Source organism: Pleurodeles waltl, chromosome 6 (genome assembly GCF_031143425.1).
Source record: "Pleurodeles waltl isolate 20211129_DDA chromosome 6, aPleWal1.hap1.20221129, whole genome shotgun sequence".
Lineage (NCBI taxonomy): Eukaryota > Metazoa > Chordata > Amphibia > Caudata > Salamandridae > Pleurodeles > Pleurodeles waltl.
In genome coordinates, this window is record NC_090445.1 from 93154525 (window position 1) to 93173175 (window position 18651).

An 18651-nucleotide genomic window follows, 5' to 3' on the forward strand; every position below is an offset into this window, starting at 1 on the left:
CGCAGTACGCACCGCCGCGGTATGCACCGCCGCGGGCGTGACCGCCATTTTCTATCTGCTTATTCACTCGAGACCTGATCATCCACAGGAGAGGACCTATACTGCAAGCGCTGCTGTGAACTCGGTCTGGAAGTGACAATGGCTGCTGCGACTGGGGAAAGGGCCCCTGCCTTCACGTCTGAAGAGTTGGAGAAACTTGTGGATGGGGTCCTCCCCTAGTATGCGCTACTCTACGGTCCTCCAGACCAACAGGTGAGTACACTGAGTGCACATTGAATGGGTTATGCCTGTGTGGAGTGGGGGGGATGTAAGTTGGTGGGGTGGGGAGGAAATGAGGAGTGCAACGCACGACAGATGAGAGAATGGGCCACATGGCAAGGTTGGGGAGGGGGGGGGCATGTACTCCAAACATGCAGAAATGTGACGTTTCCTCTTTCCCACCCTGTACATGTCAAACAGGTGAGCGCCCATCAGAAAATCGATATTTGGTGCGCCATCGCCAAGGAAGTCCGGGCCCTGGGGGTCTACACCAGACGGGGCACCCACTGCCGCAAGAGGTGGGAGGACATCCGCCGCGGAACCCGAAAGACCGCCGAGTCACTGCTGGGGATGGCCTCCCGACCTAGGAGGGGTGCCAGTCATACCCTGACCCCCCTGATGTCCCGGATCCTGGCGGTGGCCTACCCTGATTTGGATGGGCGCTTGAGGACAGCACAGCAGACACAAGGGGGTGAGTATCAGCACATTCTGCTATCTTTACGCGCAGTTGAGGCGTCTGGGTGGGGGAGGAGGGCTGTGGGTGACAGTAGGCCAGGGCGCTTTCTGGAGTGTAGTCCCCTCCCTTAGACATGGCCCTGTGCCCCCGCCCCCCACCTCTGTAGGGTGCCAAGTGCAGCTAGCCATGGTCCAGCATCACCCATGTGCGCGTCTGTTGTCCCTAGACCTGTTGGCTTAGTCAGAAGTACCGAGTAGTGTACCCCAAGGTCGCGACTTAGTGCATGAGGCACCTGTGTCTGTCCTCTCCGCCAAGGGTATTGACAAGGCATGCACTCAACTTTGTTTTATTTCTCCCCCCACCCTTATTCTTTGTCTTCTTGTGCTTTAGCATCATCAGGCGGAGGAGAATTGGCGTCGGAGCACGAGGGAGCTGCAAGTCACCAGGCCCCGGTGGGCACTGACACAGACACCGAGGGCACCAGTGATCCGGAGGGCGAGGGGAGCACCACAGCGGGGGCCGGTGGAGACACCAGCGACACGGACACGTCCTCGTTTGGGAGCTCCCTAGCGGTGGCGGCAACATCTGTGCCCCCCGCAACAACAGGTACAGCCGCCACCCAGCGCACCAGCACCGCCCTCCCAGCAGCCCCTCAGTCTTCGCTCCGTGCCCGCTCGTCCATGAAGGCGCGCGTCTCCTTCGCCCCAGGCACCTCAGCCCCTGCCTCTGTTACCCCTGCTGCCCTCAGTGCGGAGCTCATTGGCCTCGTGAGGACGCTCATTGTTGGGCAGACTACCCTTTTGAATGCCATCCAGGGGGTGGAAAGGGAGGTGCATCGGAGCAATGCCTACCTGGAAGGCATTCATTCAGGTCAGGCTGCCCATCAACAAGCGTTCACTGCTCTGGCCTCAGCACTGACGGCAGCCATTGTCCCTGTCTCCAGTCTCCCTCTTCTATCTGCCTCCACCCTTTCTCTGTCTCCTGTTCCTCAGCCTATCCCATCCACACCATCAGACCAGCCTGCACACACCTCAACACCCAAGGCCAGCTCATCCAAACATAAGCACCACAGAACACACAAGCATTCACACAAGCAACACCCAGATGCAGACATACCAACAGTCACTACCACCTCTGTGTCCCCGTCCTCCTCGTCTCCCTCCTCCCTCCCTGTGACGTCTACACTCACACCTGCATGCACACCAACATCAGCCAGTTCTTCCATCACCAGCACACCCTCCACTACAGTCCTCACACGTGCAGTCACCACCCCCACTGCCATGTACACGTCCCCTGTGTCCTCTCCCACTGTGTCTGTCACCCCCTCTTCCAAGACACATAAACGCAGGCAGACACCCAAACAACAGCCAACCACCTCACGACAGCCTACGTCCCAGTCACCTGCACCCAAGGACAGCACACCTGACTCTCCTACAACCACATCCTCTTCCTCCACTTCTATCACCACTACTCCTACCCTTTACCTTGGTCCAAAGAAATATTACCTCTCCAATCTTAACCTCTTTCCCTCCCCTGACCCACCCCCTCCATCTGGGAAAAGTCCCAAGGGCACCTCAGCCACCACCAGCCCAGCTTCTAAGGTGAAAGTGGTGCATGGGTTATGGAGTCCACCCTTTGGCGGCAGTGACACTTCAGTCAGCAGCAAGGGGACAGCCAGCCCCCCCCCCAGGCAAGAGGACCCGGAAAGTGAAGGGCCGCCGTGAGCGGACTGAGACGGCTGCCCCCAAGGAGGTAACTCCGGCCACTTCACCTGCCACAACAGCCAGGGGAGGCAAGGGCCCGAGAGCCCCATCTAAGGAGCGGAAGGGCAGCAGGGCGGAGAGGGCAGCCACCAGGAGCGCAGAGCAGGAGGGCCCCACAAGCCACATCCCGGCTGCAAGGGACGACACCAAAAGGCCCAGGACTCCGTCCCCGAAGGGGCCTGACACTGCACGTTCGGAGGGCGAGTGAGCAGGGTGTCCAGGCCAGGTCTGACTCCCTTGACTTACTGCACGAGCACCGCTGAACAGGGCCCCGCCGTGAAGACAGGCACCGCTGAACAGGGCCCCGCCGTGCAGAAGAGCACCGCTGAACAGGGTCCCGCCATCTCAAGCACCGCTCCGCTGGGCCCTTCCTGTCAAGCACCGCTCCGCTGGGCCCTTCATCTCAAGCACCGCTCCGCTGGGCCCTTCATCTCAAGCACCGCTCCGCTGGGCCCTTCAACTCAAGCACCGCTCCGCTGGGCCCCGCCGTCTCAAGCACCGCTCCGCTGGGCCCTTCATCTCAAGCACCGCTCCGCTGGGCCCTTCATCTCAAGCACCGCTCCGCTGGGCCCTTCATCTCAAACACCGCTCCGCTGGGCCCTTCCTGTCAAGCACCGCTCCGCTGGGCCCTTCATCTCAAGCACCGCTCCGCTGGGCCCTTCATCTCAAGCACCGCTCCGCTGGGCCCTTCATCTCAAGCACCGCTCCGCTGGGCCCTGCCGTCTCAAGCACCGCTCCTCTGGGCCCTTCATCTCAAGCACCGCTCCGCTGGGCCCTTCATCTCAAGTACCGCTCCGCTGGGCCCTTCATCTCAAGCACCGCTCCGCTGGGCCCTTCCTGTCAAGCACCGCTCCGCTGGGCCCTTCATCTCAAGCACCGCTCCGCTGGGCCCTTCCTGTCAAGCACCGCTCCGCTGGGCCCTTCATCTCAAGCACCGCTCCGCTGGGCCCTTCATCTCAAGCACCGCTCCGCTGGGCCCTTCATCTCAAGCACCGCTCCGCTGGGCCCTTCCTGTCAAGCACCGCTCCGCTGGGCCCTTCATCTCAAGCACCGCTCCGCTGGGCCCTACCTGTCAAGCACCGCTCCGCTGGGCCCTTCATCTCAAGCACCGGTCCGCTGGGCCCTTCCTGTCAAGCACCGCTCCGCTGGGCCCTTCATCTCAAGCACCGCTCCGCTGGGCCCTTCATCTCAAGCACCGCTCCGCTGGGCCCCGCCGTCTCAAGCACCGCTCCGCTGGGCCCTTCATCTCAAGCACCGCTCTGCTGGGCCCTTCATCTCAAGCACCGCTCCGCTGGGCCCCGCCGTCTCAAGCACCGCTCCGCTGGGCCCTTCCTGTCAAGCACCGCTCCGCTGGGCCCTTCATCTCAAGCACTGTTCACTGTGCCCACCATGCATCCTCCTTGTCCAGTGGAGACATTTATCCACCTGATGGACTGTGGCTTTGCACTCCCCAGGATGGCACAGTGGGCAAGCCACCCACTGTAGAGACATTGAGAGACTGTGGCTTTGCACTCCCCAGGATGGCACAGTGGGCAAGCCACCCACTGTAGAGACATTGAGAGACTATGGCTTTGCACTCCCCAGGATGGCACAGTGGACAACCCACCCACTGTAGAGACATTGAGAGACTGTGGCTTTGCACTCCCCAGGATGGCACAGTGGGCATGGTGGGCCCTTCGTGGATCTGGCGTTGTGGACTCATGTGGCTGTGGTGCCCCCCCCTTCCCTTCCCCCTGAGGTGCCTGTAGTTTTGTCACCAGATGCCCCTGCAGTGTTCTCTCCAAAGGACTCAGGTCTCCTGTGTGGGCTTTGCCCTTGTTTCGCTACACTTTGGCCCACGGACATATTAAATTTGTCAGATGTGCAGGACTAATTGCTTCAGTTATCCACTGCTGTGTAAATAATTTATTTTTTATGTAAATATTTTTGATGGTTGAACAATACTTTTCAGTAGCTACTTTGTACATAAATATTTATTCCCAATTTGATTCTGTCATAGCATTTTTTACGGGTGTTTGGGTGGTGTCACTGTGACTTGTTGCTCTGCATTGGTATGTACATATTGGGGGGGTGGGGGGGGTCGCATATGTGTGTGCCCGTAACCTTTCGTCCTCCCCCCTCCCGTGTGTCGTAGGTGCAGTACTCACCGTTGACGTCTGCGCCGGCGTTCGTACTCGTGGTAGATGAGCAGGTAGACGAGAGCAGGTAGGATGTTCAATTCGGGTTCCATGCTGTCCTCCTTCCTCGTGGAGTGCGTAGAGGTGAGCATTTTCCCGTTCGTAGTCTGTTTCCGCCGTGTTTTTATCGGCGGTTCTCCCGCCCCGGAAAAGGTGGCGGATTGGTGGGTCGTGATAGGGTGGGCGGTACATTGTCTGCCGCCTGGCTGTTGGCGGTGACCGCCGCGCTGTTTGTTTGTACCGCCGTGGCGGTCGGAGTGTTAAAGCGGCGGGCTGTGTTGGCGGTTCCCGCCAGGGTCAGAATTGCAATTTTTTGACCGCCGGCCTGTTGGCGGGTTGGCCGCCGCTTTATCACCGACCGCCAGGGTTAGAATGACCCCCATTGTGTGTGTCTGCAATGAAACTAATAATAATCATTTATATAGCACACAATGCAAACTAAATAGATTTGACGAGCTTGGTAATGTGTGTTTATTATTACTACCCGACAGAACCTGCCTATCAACTTTAGTAAAACATAAGTAAAACATAAGATTAAGCACTAACCACCAAGGATTAAAATGTGTGCATTGCAGGCTATATGCAGCTGTTTGAAGAGGGCGTTTAACACTGTAAGTTAGTTTACAATGTTTTTAATTTGTAGCCTTCAGGTAATATCACTGCAATAAACTTATTAACATTGTCCTATGTAAAGTAAAATGCAAATCGGTGATCTACATTTCAACCACAATCTCTGCAGTAGACATATGACCATTCCAAAAGTAATCTATGCTGATTCTAGGATATGACCACAAATTACATACAGATCTCCCCAGCAAGACCATTAGCCACCAAAGCTATCTTTCCACTATTATACCCTCGCACATTCTGCATACACACTCATATCTGCAGTATATGCTTTCAGTCACTTAGCTATTTTAAAATGCATTGTATTTGTACAGCAGAACAACTTAAGTAACTTTGTTCCTGTCTGTCAATTTACCTTGTAGCAATAATGTATATGTACTGGGAGCTAAAGAATCACTTTCAGTGACCCTGCTGTTATTGATGACCAAGCCCCTTTCAGTCCCCAAAATGTGTAGATTCTCTGAGGGAGATATTTCCAATTCCAGCATTGGTGACAATTTTGAGTCTTTACATTAATTGTCATTTACATTCTGCTCAAACTGCTTTGTGTTTTCTCTCTTTGCTCAAACCATTTTGCTGTTTATAACATCTGATCTAATCTTTTACTCATCTGATACTGTTTCTTCCCTCCTCGGTCCTGGAAATGACCATTGCTAGTCTTCTCCTACACCGCCCTTGTTTGTTTCATTTTCCTGGGTCAAATCAACATTTCTACTCCATGGCTTAGATTTCCCTGATAATTCTTCTACTACATTGTCCATTGTCTCTTATCTTCCATCACCTTCTCTCCCCCCTCTCTTGACCCTGCCTCTGTTTCCTTCTGTCATTCCAATGCTATCCCGCCGCAATGGGTATTTTGTACCTTTTTCGAGGCCTCTATACAGCTCAGCCCCCCTGGCCTGAAATAGTCTCGGAAAGACAAAAGACATCTCCTAATTGGTAACCTTGGTAACCTTGAACCCTATCACTTTTCTGTTCTTCTTACAACACATCATGTGTTCATACTAAACTGAGGCCTTTTTAGTACTTGACAACCTTTCTTTCTATTCACCTTCATATCCAGTTCCCTTCGCCTACCCTTCAAAATCATCAATATTGGTCCCTCTACCTCTCCTTCTTCATTTCCACACTACTTTCTCATTTTTATCTTCACATACATTATCCCCTAGTTCCGATTGAATGTTTTTCCTTCAGAGAGCTAATCCCAACCGCTGTTTGCTTTGATCCTTACCCTCTCTAATATCTATTTGCCCTCTCTTACTTTGCCTTATTGGTTTCTTTCTTTAACCTCCATCTTGTTAACCCCCTTGCACATTCAAGCATCCTGCTTTACTTCCCATCCCTAAAAAGTCATCCCTCCACCCATCCTCCTTTCCAAGCTGACTCATTTCTCATCTTCCCTGTCTCTATAGCCATCTATCTTCTCCATTAATTATTTGTGCTCCAGCTGTAGCCTTTAACACAATACATCCCTCCACTCTGACTTAATTTCTTTCTGCTCAGGGAATTTCAGGTTTTACCCTCTCTTGGTGCTCCTCCTAATTCTTTGACTATTCTTCAACCAGGTCGTGGACAGTGGCAGACTCTCACCTGTTCCTCTAGTTAGTTTATGGTGTTCTCTTGGGCTCTTCCCTTGTACAGCTTTGGATCTCTGCTTATACTTGCCTTCCTTAACTCATCTAATGCCCTAATCTGTGATGTCTACATGGACAATATCTAGAGCTTCATTTATTTCTCTTCTTATGAATCTTCCCTTACTGATGCAGCCTCTGTCTATCCTCAATTCAGTTTTGGAAGTCATTGTTCTCTCTCCATCTTCACCTAACCAAAATTAAAGTTATTTTCTTCCCTGTGTCTTCCCCCATATCTATTGCATTTCTGCTGTCTTCTATTTCACTGTTCTCATCAGGCAACAACTTAAGTGTGGTCTTCAAATCCTCACAGCACGATCATTGCATACCCATACTGCTTTCCATCTACAATCTCTGTAAAATGTTCACTTTGTGATGGAGACACCAACGAACAAGGAAAAGGCCACAGAAAACCTGCCATTTTCTTTGACCATCACTGACAAATAACAGAATTTTTTTAAAGAACATATTTTAAACACAGACCCGTTTCCTGTAACAAAACAGACTGCATTTAAATAAAAAGACTGCAATCCATTCACTAAACATTGATATTTTGCCCACACCTCAAAGGAGGTGGTAACCCATTCGCAAAAGAGGGGGGGGGGGGTCCCCAGGGGATCCCTTACCCTTTTGGAATGTAAAAAACAGTGTGTTCAAGAGGAGGCAGTGGTCTAAGGAACCTCTTCCCATCTGAAACAAACAAAAAATATAAACTAAGGAAAACAAGTTGCATTAAAAATGCTTTAATAAAAAGCAATCACAGACATAGGACTTGATTTAGAGTTTGGCGATGGGGTTACTCTGTACAAACATGACGGATATCCTGTCCGCCATATTACGGTTCCATGATATCCTATGGACATCGTAATACGGTAGACAGAAGACCTGTCACATTTGTGATGGAGTAACCCATCCACCAAACTCTAAATCAGGCCTGTAATGGTTTACTGACCCCATTAGGCCACCATCCAAGTGATGGCCTTCGATTGTACTGATACAGAATTTGCAGCCTACCTTATTAATATACATGAGACAGTTTAGATTCCGGACAACTACAATTTGGATTTTCAAGAACCAACCAATTAGCACATTAGTCGGTTCATAAAAATATTTACCAGTTGGAGATTCCGAGTAGTATATTGCGACCAGATGTTAATACATATGGCCTCATATTCTGTCAGATCAGAGAGCAATTCACTGGATCAATAGTTTCATGCAGCACCCAAGGAGAAAGAGCACATGTGAACAACTAGTACATGACGGCGCTGAGACCAAGTAAAAACATTTCTGATTCATGGAGCATTTTATCACTTTGTGCTAGACCAACAATATCATTGTCAAGAAAACCTCCATAAGGAAAACTGCCTCAAGGCACATCAAGCCTCAGAGTATTTTTACCACACAATTTCGTATCAGCAGAATCTCTAGTCGCAAATACCTTGGCTCCAGAGAGCATTTCACATCCAGAGAACACCAACTCACATTCCAGTGGATCGATTTGATCAACAATCACACTGCTGAACATAACACTCCAGGCGGAGCCATACAAGCATCTGAACATCTCTTCCTCTAAACCAACAGACATAGCTCTAATGACTCATCAAAGTCTACATACAACAGACTAGACACAAGGAAAAGCTGGGAGTTTCCTCTTCATGTTTGGGGTGATGTGTTGCCTTTCCCTAAGCTAAGCAGGGAAGATGTTACATTACACGTTGTATTTCTCTAGGAAGGTGGAAGATGTCTTGCCACACGGAAGGCGCTGGGATCCTGCAGCCTGCTGCCAGGTCCAGAGGATGGACACTGGGTGCCACCTTCTTTCTTGGGACCAGACAGAAAAGGAAGGAAGAGGCCAGGCAATTCAGAGTAGGAAAGCACAGTGACAGCATGGGTGGAGACAAGCTTCATCAATGATATAACCATCTGATGAAGGCACCATCCATATAAAGCATTGATTACATATATACTGCTCTCCATTGTCATGTGACACTGTTGGAAGTAGAATAAAATTCTGTGTTTATTTCAGTACCTTGAAACAAATGCTTGTGAATGGAAAACAATAAAAAGGACAAGAGGCAAGGAAAACAACAGAAAGTAGGTGAAGGTAAAAAACTGAATTGAATAAACGGTGAAAGTGGAGACTGAATCATAGGAAGCTGTGGAAGTAGAACCTGCAAAAGAGTTTTTTAATCCTTCACAGGAATCAAACGCTTACTGAGATAGAAGGATCTTTTCACCCAGTAAGAAGTGTGGTGAACCATACACAATCATTTCAATCCCACCCAACAATTTTAAACACCATGACCAATGTGATCATGGAAGGAAAACTCCAATCAGTGAAAATTTCTAAGATTTATTCTACATCAGAAAGCTAAAGTCATATAAAGTGTGCGTAAAATCAAACAGTAAAGATAAGTCAACACCACTGGTTGCCCAAAATAGCAAAACAAATTGAACCTAATTAGCATCAACACTATTAAGCATTGAAGAAGAATAATACATATCATCAAAGAGATGACTTGGGCGACAGAAACATATCTCAAATCAGACTGTGTTAGCATTTGTCAAATCAAGTTAACAGAGTACACAATTCGGGGGTTGGACTTGGGTTGTCCCTACTGCTAACTAAATTATGACATTCATGTTTGGGAATGGGCTAACACATGCAGACAAAATACAAAAGAGACAAAAATGATTTGAAAAATAATCTATCTTGGGCTACAGAATGTTAACTAGAAAAATAAAATAGGTGAAAGTCAGCATGCCTGCAACTATTAGGAAAAGAAGTGTCAAGGAAAACAGCATTAACAAGGAGATATACTTCTCCTAGGGTCAGTATTCAGGAGATCTTCTTCAGCAGAGCATGGAGATCATATGTAAGGTCTGTTAGAAGCACCATCAGGGGAGAGCAGAACACGGGCAGCACAGAGATCAATGTCTAGCAGAGGCAAAGGAAGGCTAACTAAAACTTGCAAAGTCCATCACTTACTAGGAACACTTAAAGCATCTTGATTGGTCAGCTCAGTGGGTCCATATTACGCAAAAGGGGCAATGTCCAATCAGAAATCATTTTGCCTTCAGGATGCAACAGTCCGTTATTTCTCAGGTTTGTTCTGAATTCATCTCCTCTTTACGTGTGAATCCAACAGTCAATTACAACTGTACTCAAGTTGCAGTAACAGGAATGCGAGCTCCCACCCTGATTCTGATGTCCTGTCCATTTTGGACAGTTTTCTTAAAAACAATCCCTCCTTCTTTGTCTTGATTGGAGGGGATTTTAATGTCACTTTCGAACCTAATCCTTTAGTCCAAGGAATATGTAAAGAAGAGGATGCCCATTGGGGCATCCCTCAGCTAGTCTCCAACAAAAGACCAAGGCTGAATAAATCTGCGCGCTTACTGGCCGACATCATACTAGCCCCTGGCCTCCGAGCCTGCAACGGTCGCTCGCGCTCGGATGCAAATTTGCAAGCTACCTTTAGGCGCGGAGGGCACAGCAGTCGTATTGATTATATATTTCTTGACATCCGACTGTGGAGCCACATGTTCGATATGAGGGTCCAAGAGCAGATTGAGAGCGATCATGACCCGTTGATTTTATCGACCAGAGGACTTTTTCCTTCGTTTAATGTACCCTACTCTAAGACCCATGCCTCCCAGCTGGCCCTAACAAATAACAGACGCAACCTAAAATGGGAATCTGTTATTTCTTCCCCTAAACACCTGGCATCTATTTACAACCTGCTTGCCAACCAGATGGAGTGTATGATTCGGCTAAACGAGAATGGGGAGGGTGACAGACTCTTAGCAGCCCACGCTGATCTGTTCCAATCTTTAAAGCATCTTTTTACAAAAAAGATTCTTAATAATCCTAATAAAAAGCACTGTGCTTCCTGGTTCGACAATTCGTGCAGAGAAGCACAACTATCTCTCCTGGAAGCAATAAAAGAAGGCCATGTTGAGCTGTTAAGAACAGCCAGGAAGGTTTATAAGAAGGAATGTTCCAAGGCACGCAGAAGCTGGGAAGAGGCCAGATGGGTTACCATTCTGGAGACTGCTAAATCCAACAATACATCGAGGTTCTGGAAACTAATAACTGATGACTGTAGTGATTCCCCTGCCGCACCTGGCTCCTCAATTCTCTCAGCAACATGGGTAGAGCACTTTGGGCAACTATACGAAGGGCCATCTGAAGCATCTCTGTGGGCCCCTGATGCCTCAATAAACCAAGAGACCACCCCGATCATATTCTCTCTAATCGAAACAAGAGCAGCAATAGATTCATTGAAATGGGGAAAGGCCCCTGGCCCAGATAAGATTCCAGGCGATCTATACAAATCAAGACCCGATATATGGGCACCATATCTCAACCTTATCTGCAATGCAATTGCAGCGGGGGCCCCCGCTCCACCTACTTGGAAAGGGGCTGAAATAGTACCCATCTTAGAAAAAGGAAATCCGAATTCCCCTGCCAATAATCGTCCGATTAGTCTCCTTGATAACTCCCAAAAAATCTACGCAAAACATCTTCTGCTCCATCTTGAGGAATGGATTATGGAGTCTGAAGCTCTTTCTGACCTACAAGCGGGATTCAGACCTGCAGTGAGTACAGTTGACCAAGCCCTAAGATTCATGTCAATAAAATGGAAGAATGTTGACCTGGGGAGGGGTAATCTCTATGTGGTCTTCATAGACCTCAGAGCCGCATTTGATTTGATCCCCAGGAACCTGCTGTGGTCAACATTATCAAATATGGGAGTGCCACCTGGTCTCCTGAAACTCATTTCGCAACTGCATGAAAATACTTTCGCTCAAATTAGATGTGGCCAGGGGGGTGAGTTGACTGACCCCGTAGCTATTAAAAAAGGAGTTAGACAGGGATGTGTCCTGGCACCCACTCTTTTTCTGCTCTATATCAATAATTGCATCCACTACTTAGAGAACTGTATAAATGATTCACCTAAACTGGTTGGGAAAAAAGTCCTGTGTCTGCTATATGCAGATGATACAATTTTGATATCAAAATCGCCAATGGGAATCCAAAACCTGATCAATCAATTCTGTGTTGACTGCAGTGACTATGGTCTGGACGTAAACGTCAAGAAAACCAAACTTATGATATATAGTACTTCCAAGAAACGATCGCGCGTTAGTATAGAAATGAACTCGATTCTGCTGGAGAAAGTAGAAGAGTTCGACTATTTGGGTTTCAGACTATCGACCACAGGCAAATGGAAGGCAGCCATTGACAAAGGGGCTCTTATTATAAGCCAAAGAGGCGGGCCCTTGTCCGTAGATCGAGAAAGGCTCCGAGCCCCCCCTTGAACATACTTGCGGAGATTTACAATGTCCAAATCAGAGCAGCGGCCCTATATGGAGCGGAACTTTGGGGGTCCCACAAAAACCTGGACATTCTGCAAACCAAGGAAAATCATTTCCTTAGACAGATTTCCCGGTTAGGTATGGGCTCACCAATGACCCCTCTAAGGCTTGACCTAGGTTTAAATAGTATCAAAACCACAGCGGCCCTAAGGCCTCTCTCCTATTGGATTCGCTTATGGAAATCTGTTGAACTTGAACCATATAGGCTGGCTATAAGAGAGCTCATAGCCGCCCCCCAGGCACTGGAGAAAATTCCATGGCTGAAGGAGATGAAATCGGCCTGGGACAAAATAGGTCTTCCCTACTAATATCAAATCCCTGTTAATGCAAGGAAACTTGTTACAAAAAGATATTGGGAGAAAGTTAATGAAGACTCCTTGCACCAAAAGGGGGCGGGCAGGCTAACAATGGAATTTCTCCAACTCAAGCACGAGCCCTGGGCTGAGAATTTCTTGAACCTTCCCATGCCTCCGTACGCCCGTGCTCTATATCTCCAGCTAAGATATGGTACACTGCCTATTAATGGTTTTACGGCTCACTGGCCATCTAACATCGTTTCAAATGATAGATGTATTTTTTGCCAACACTGTAAAGAAACAAAAGAGCATATACTATTTTTTTGCCCTTTGTATAAGAGTCCCAGAGGGAGGTGGATCATTCCCCTCTGCAAAAACATGTCATTACAGGATAGAGCAAACGCCACCAGAATCTGTACATATGACTCATCCTCCGTGGTAGCTATTACAGTTACCAAATATCTATCGGAGGCCTGGTACATCCGTCGTAGGTTTATTGTCTCAAAGGGCATTTGAGCCATCCTGACATTAGTCCACAGAAGGAGTCTCAACTGTTATTTTCTTGTAGTATCAGTAGGAATTTTCAGCAGGAACTTGTTGCCCTCTATATGAACAATAGAGATTGCATAAGCTTATAGAGCCATTTTTATAGTTGAAATCTGATAGGGGTCTTGACAAAGTATCTTATATCTAAATGGGTACTCAATTTGTTTTTTGGATTGACGAGGGCCATGTCTTATGGGAAAATAGCTGCACACATTGGTATGTTAGACAAAAGTTTTATATCCTAGCTTTTATCTTTTTTCTCTTACCATTTTTAGCCATGTCCTATTTATTGTATTTTTATCTATGATCAAAAGCTTAGTCCTGTTGATTTTATTGTTATACTGTTCTGATTATTATTGTTTTTTATATTGCTATCACGTTTTTTAACAAATATTATTTATCATGTATGATTGTTATCTTTGTTACTCCAAATGGTCTAGATTTCTAGACCGAATGAATTCAATAAATAAATAAAATACTCAAGTTGCAACAATACAAATTCTTCCCAGTGTATACAGTGGTCTTGTCCTTTCCCATGTGAATACACGTCGATAGCACCAATTTATTTAACGTGTAGTCCTTGAGCCTAAGGGGGTCATTCTAACTCTGGCGGGCGGCGGAGGCCGCCCGCCAGAGTTCCCCCCTCCAGAATACCGCACCGCGGTCAGAAGACCGCTGCGGTTATTCTGTGTTTCCCGCTGGGCTGGCGGGCGACTGCCAGAAGGCCGCCCGCCAGCCCAGCGGGAAACCCCTCCCCACGAGGAAGCCGGCTCCGAATGGAGCCGGCGGAGTGGGGAGGGTGCGACGGGTGCAGTAGCACCCGTCGCGAATTTCACTGTCTGCAATGCAGACAGTGAAATTCTTTGTGGGGCCCTCTTACGGGGGCCCCTGCAGTGCCCATGCCACTGGCATGGGCACTGCAGGGGCCCCACGACACCCCATACCGCCATCCTGTTCCTGACGGGCGAACCGCCAGGAACAGGATGGCGGTATGGGGTGTCGGAATCCCATAGAGGATTCCTGAGAGCAGCGGAAAACCGGCGGGAGACTGCCGGTTTTCCCTTTCTGACTGCGGCCAAACTGCCGCGGTCAGAATGCCCTCAGGAGCACCGCCAGCCTGTTGGCGGTGCTCCCGCCGACCCCGGCCCCGGCGGTCAAGGACCGCCGGGGTCAGAATGATGGCCTAAATGTTCTGGAACCAAGTTCATTTAGCAGTACGTCCTGTAATATTAAACACAGGAACCCTGCACTATTCATAAGAACAACCTAATGGAAAAATTCATTTTAGAGAAAGACTAATAATTCATTACTTTTACATGTCTATGTAAAAGTAATGAAAAAAAAAAAAAAAATGAGGTCTGCAGGCCTAGTTATGCTAACACAAGAAATATGGGCGCATTAATATAGCAGTTAATGAACGCACATGATAATTAAACTTTTAACTTCAACTTTAATTAATATATCAGCAAAGAGAATAAAAACATTTAATTTAATTTGCAAACTTTGTTAAGGCATCACGTTAAGTATAACGAAGAAGTGCATTTATTTTTATGCACACATCTATTTAAACTCAGAAATCATACATTAAACATTAAAATTATTAATTTGTTTCAAGACTAGCAATTACTCTATTGCATATAATATACTTTAGTATCATTTAAGTCTTGTTAGCACATAGTTAAATCAAGTGAACACAATTGTGACCAGTACAAAAATGAAGACATGAGCACTTTTAAAATGTGTGTCAGTACAGCTTTCAATGCTAGGCTATTAAACAAGAGCACTGTCTGCTCATGCTGGGTCACTAACACATTACTAAAATTTTCACTGAAACAAACTGAAGGAGGGCCCATTTCAAAGACGGTGGTGAGCCACCTGGAGAACCGCAGGAGCTGGATAATTTTTTCTGGGATGGCTTGAATAGAGTCGGCAAAAGGAAAGAGGTTGCCTCACAACTTCTTTCATTCTAGGGCTTCCTGCTGCAGAAAGTTTGCTCACCATTTAGCATTCCCCTGCATGTTTGTTTGCTTACCCTGCACTTCTTCCTGTTCCTTTCCCTTTACTTCTGTCTTAAATTGCCTATTGATTACCAGTACAGTTGACGTTCTGCACTTGTGTCAGCTGATGGTGCTTCTGAGCCTGAGAGGGTTCCTGGAACTCATTGGGGTTTTTGACTGCCCCGTAATTTCCGCATCAGATAAGCATGCATTGTGATTGAGTTGAATAATTATTGGGCTCCAAAGCGTGTGAATAAGGTCTTATTGTGTGCACATTATTTCCATGTAGAGATCCTCGTATGTGAGAAAGCTATATTTCAGATTGGGGGAGGGGTTTATTGAATGTGCAGTGGGGTCACTCCAGTTGTTCTCTCTCTCTCTCTGGCCCCATTTTCCCTATGGTGAGTGACTGCAGACATTTCCCATCTCCAGTATCCACTATCCCTTCAGTTAAGAGAGTGGTGCATGAAACAACCTTACTCCCCGAGCTCACATAATCACATTATCTTTAGCGGCCTTGCAGCTTCTAGTGTGTCTCCAGCATCCTGTGGTAATTAAAACCTGGAACTGTCTCACTCTTCTAATCAACACCATACGCTCTTTCCGTTCTCTACTAAAAGAACTGCAACAGCAACAAGGTGATGGATGGAGTGCTTGAATTAATCTCAGTCACTGGCAAACACACTGAGCAGCATTCCAGTCTATCTTTCTCCACCCACCATGCCTCTCTAGACAAAGGCCCACCTTATGCAAATCAGTACAGACCATGCTCCTCATGAAAACAGTCCATCCCAAACTGCCAAGCGAAGCTCCCTCTAGAAGGGACCACAAAGAACCTCAGACCGGTTTTAACCTACTTATCTCTCATCAGAGAGGTACAGCTTTAATGTTATGACACAGTGAGCACAGGACCCACATCTAGGCATGCCTGTCACACTTGGAGCATAAGCTCCAACAACAACAAGATGATGGATGGAATGCTTTAATTAATATCAGCCGCTGACAATCGCTCTGGAATGCATTGCAGTCCATAATTTCTTCTCTCCATGCAATACGGCTATAGGAAAGTGCCATCTTGCCTGGCATGTTACCCCCATATTTCACTGTATATATGTTGTTTTAGTCTATGTGTCACTGGGACCCTGCCAGGCAGGGCCCCAGTGCTCATAGGTATGTGCCCTGTATGTGTTCCCTGTGTGATGCCTAACTGTTTCACTGAGGCTCTGCTAACCAGAACCTCAGTGGTTATGCTCTCTCTGCTTTCCAAATTTGTCACTAACAGGCTAGTGACTAAATTTACCAATTCACATTGGCATACTGGTATACCCATATAATTCCCTTGTATATGGTACTGAGGTACACAGGGTATTGGGGTTCCAGGAGATCCCTATGGGCTGCAGCATTTCTTTTGCCACCCATAGGGAGCTCTGACAATTCTTACACAGGCCTGCCACTGCAGCCTGCGTGAAATAACGTCCACGTTATTTCACAGCCATTTACCACTGCACATAAGCAACTTATAAGTAACCTATATGTTTAACCTTCACTTAGTGAAGGGTGGGTGCAAAGTTACTTAGCGTGTGGGCACCCTGGCACTAGCCAAGGTGCCCACACATCGTTCAGGGCAAATTCCCCGGACTTTGTGAGTGCGGGGACCCCATTACACACGTGCACTATACATAGGTCACTACCTATGTATGGCGTCACAATGGTAACTCCGAACATGGCCATGTAACATCTCTAAGATCATGGAATTGTCACCCCAATACCATTCTGGTATTGGTGGGGACAATTCCATGATCCCCTGGGTCTCTAGCACAGAACCCGGGTACTGCCAAACTGCCTTTCCGGGGTCTCCACTGCAGCTGCTGCTGCTGCCAACCTCTCAGACAGGTTTCTGCCCTCCTGGGGTCCAGGCAGCCCTGGCCCAGGAAGGCAGAACAAAGGATTTCCTCTGAGAGAGGGTGTTACACCCTCTCCCTTTGGAAATAGGTGTGAAGGCCTGGGGAGGAGTAGCCTCCCCCAGCCTTTTTAAATGCTTTGATGGGCACAGATGGTGCCCATCTCTGCATAAGCCAGTCTACACCAGTTCAGGGATCCCCCAGCCCTGCTCTGGCACGAAACTGGACAAAGGAAAGGGGGTGACCACTCCCCTGACCAGTACCTCCCAGGGGAGGTGCCCAGAGCTCCTCCAGTGTGTCCCAGATCTCTGCCATATTGGAAACAGAGGTGGTGGGGGCACACTGGACTGCTCTGAGTGGCCAGTGCAAGAAGGTGACGTCAGAGGCTCCTTCTGATAGGCTCTTACCTCTCTTGGTAGCCAATCCTCCTAAGTTGATAGCCAAACCTCATTTTCTGGCTATTTAGGGTCTCTGCTTTGGGGAATTCTTCAGATAACGAATGCAAGAGCTCACCAGAGTTCCTCTGCATCTCCCTCTTCACCTTCTACCAAGGATCGACCGCTGACTGCTCCAGGATGCCTGAAAAACCGCAACAAAGTAGCAAGACAACTACCAGCAACATTGTAGCGCCTAATCCTGACGGCTTTCTCAACTGTTTCCAGGTGGTGCATGCTCTGGGGGTAGCCTGCCTTCACCCTGCACCAGAAGCTCCGAAGAAATCTCCAGTGGGCCGATGGAATCTTCCCCCTGCAAACACAGGCACCAAAAGACTGTATCACTGGTCCTCTGGGTCCCCACGCTAGACTGCAAAACTGTGTACTGTGTGATTTGCAGCTGCTCCGGCTCCTGTGCACTCTTCCAGGATTTCCTTTGTGCACAGCCTAGCCTGGGTCCCCAGCACTCCGCCCTGCAGTGCACAACCTTCTGAGTTGTCCTCCAACGTAGTTGGACCCCTTTTTGTTACTTCGCGTGGACTCTGGTTCACTCTTCTTCTAAGTGCCTGTTGGGGTACTTCTGCGGGTGCTGCCTGCTTCTGTGAGGGCTCTCTGAGCGCCCCCTCTGTCTCCTCCTCCAAAAGGCGACATCCTGGTCCTTCCTGATCCTCAGCAGCACCTAAAAACCTCTACTGCAACCCTTGCAGCTAGCAAGGCTTGTTTGCAGTCTTTTTGCAAGCTTCATCGTGTTGTGGGACATCCGTCTTCCAAAGGAGAAGTTCCTAGTCCTCTTCGTTCTTGCAGAAACCACAGCTTCTACCATCCGGTGGCAGCTTCCTTGCACCTTTATCTGGGGTTTCCTGGGCTCCTGCCCCACCTGGACACTGTTGCAACTATTGGACTTGGTCCCCTTGTCTTACAGGTACTCAGGTCTGGAAATCCATTGACAGTGCACTGCTGGTGTGTGTTCTTCCTGCAGAATCCCCCTATCACGACTTCTGTGCTCCCTGGGGGTAGTAGGTGTAATTTACTCCTACTTTTCAGGGTCTTGGTGTGGGGTATTTTTCTAACCCTCACTGTTTTCTTACAGTCCCAGCGACCCTCTACATGCTCACATAGGTCTGGGGTCCATTTGTGGTTCGCATTCCACTTTTGGAGTATATGGTTTGTGTTGCCCCTATA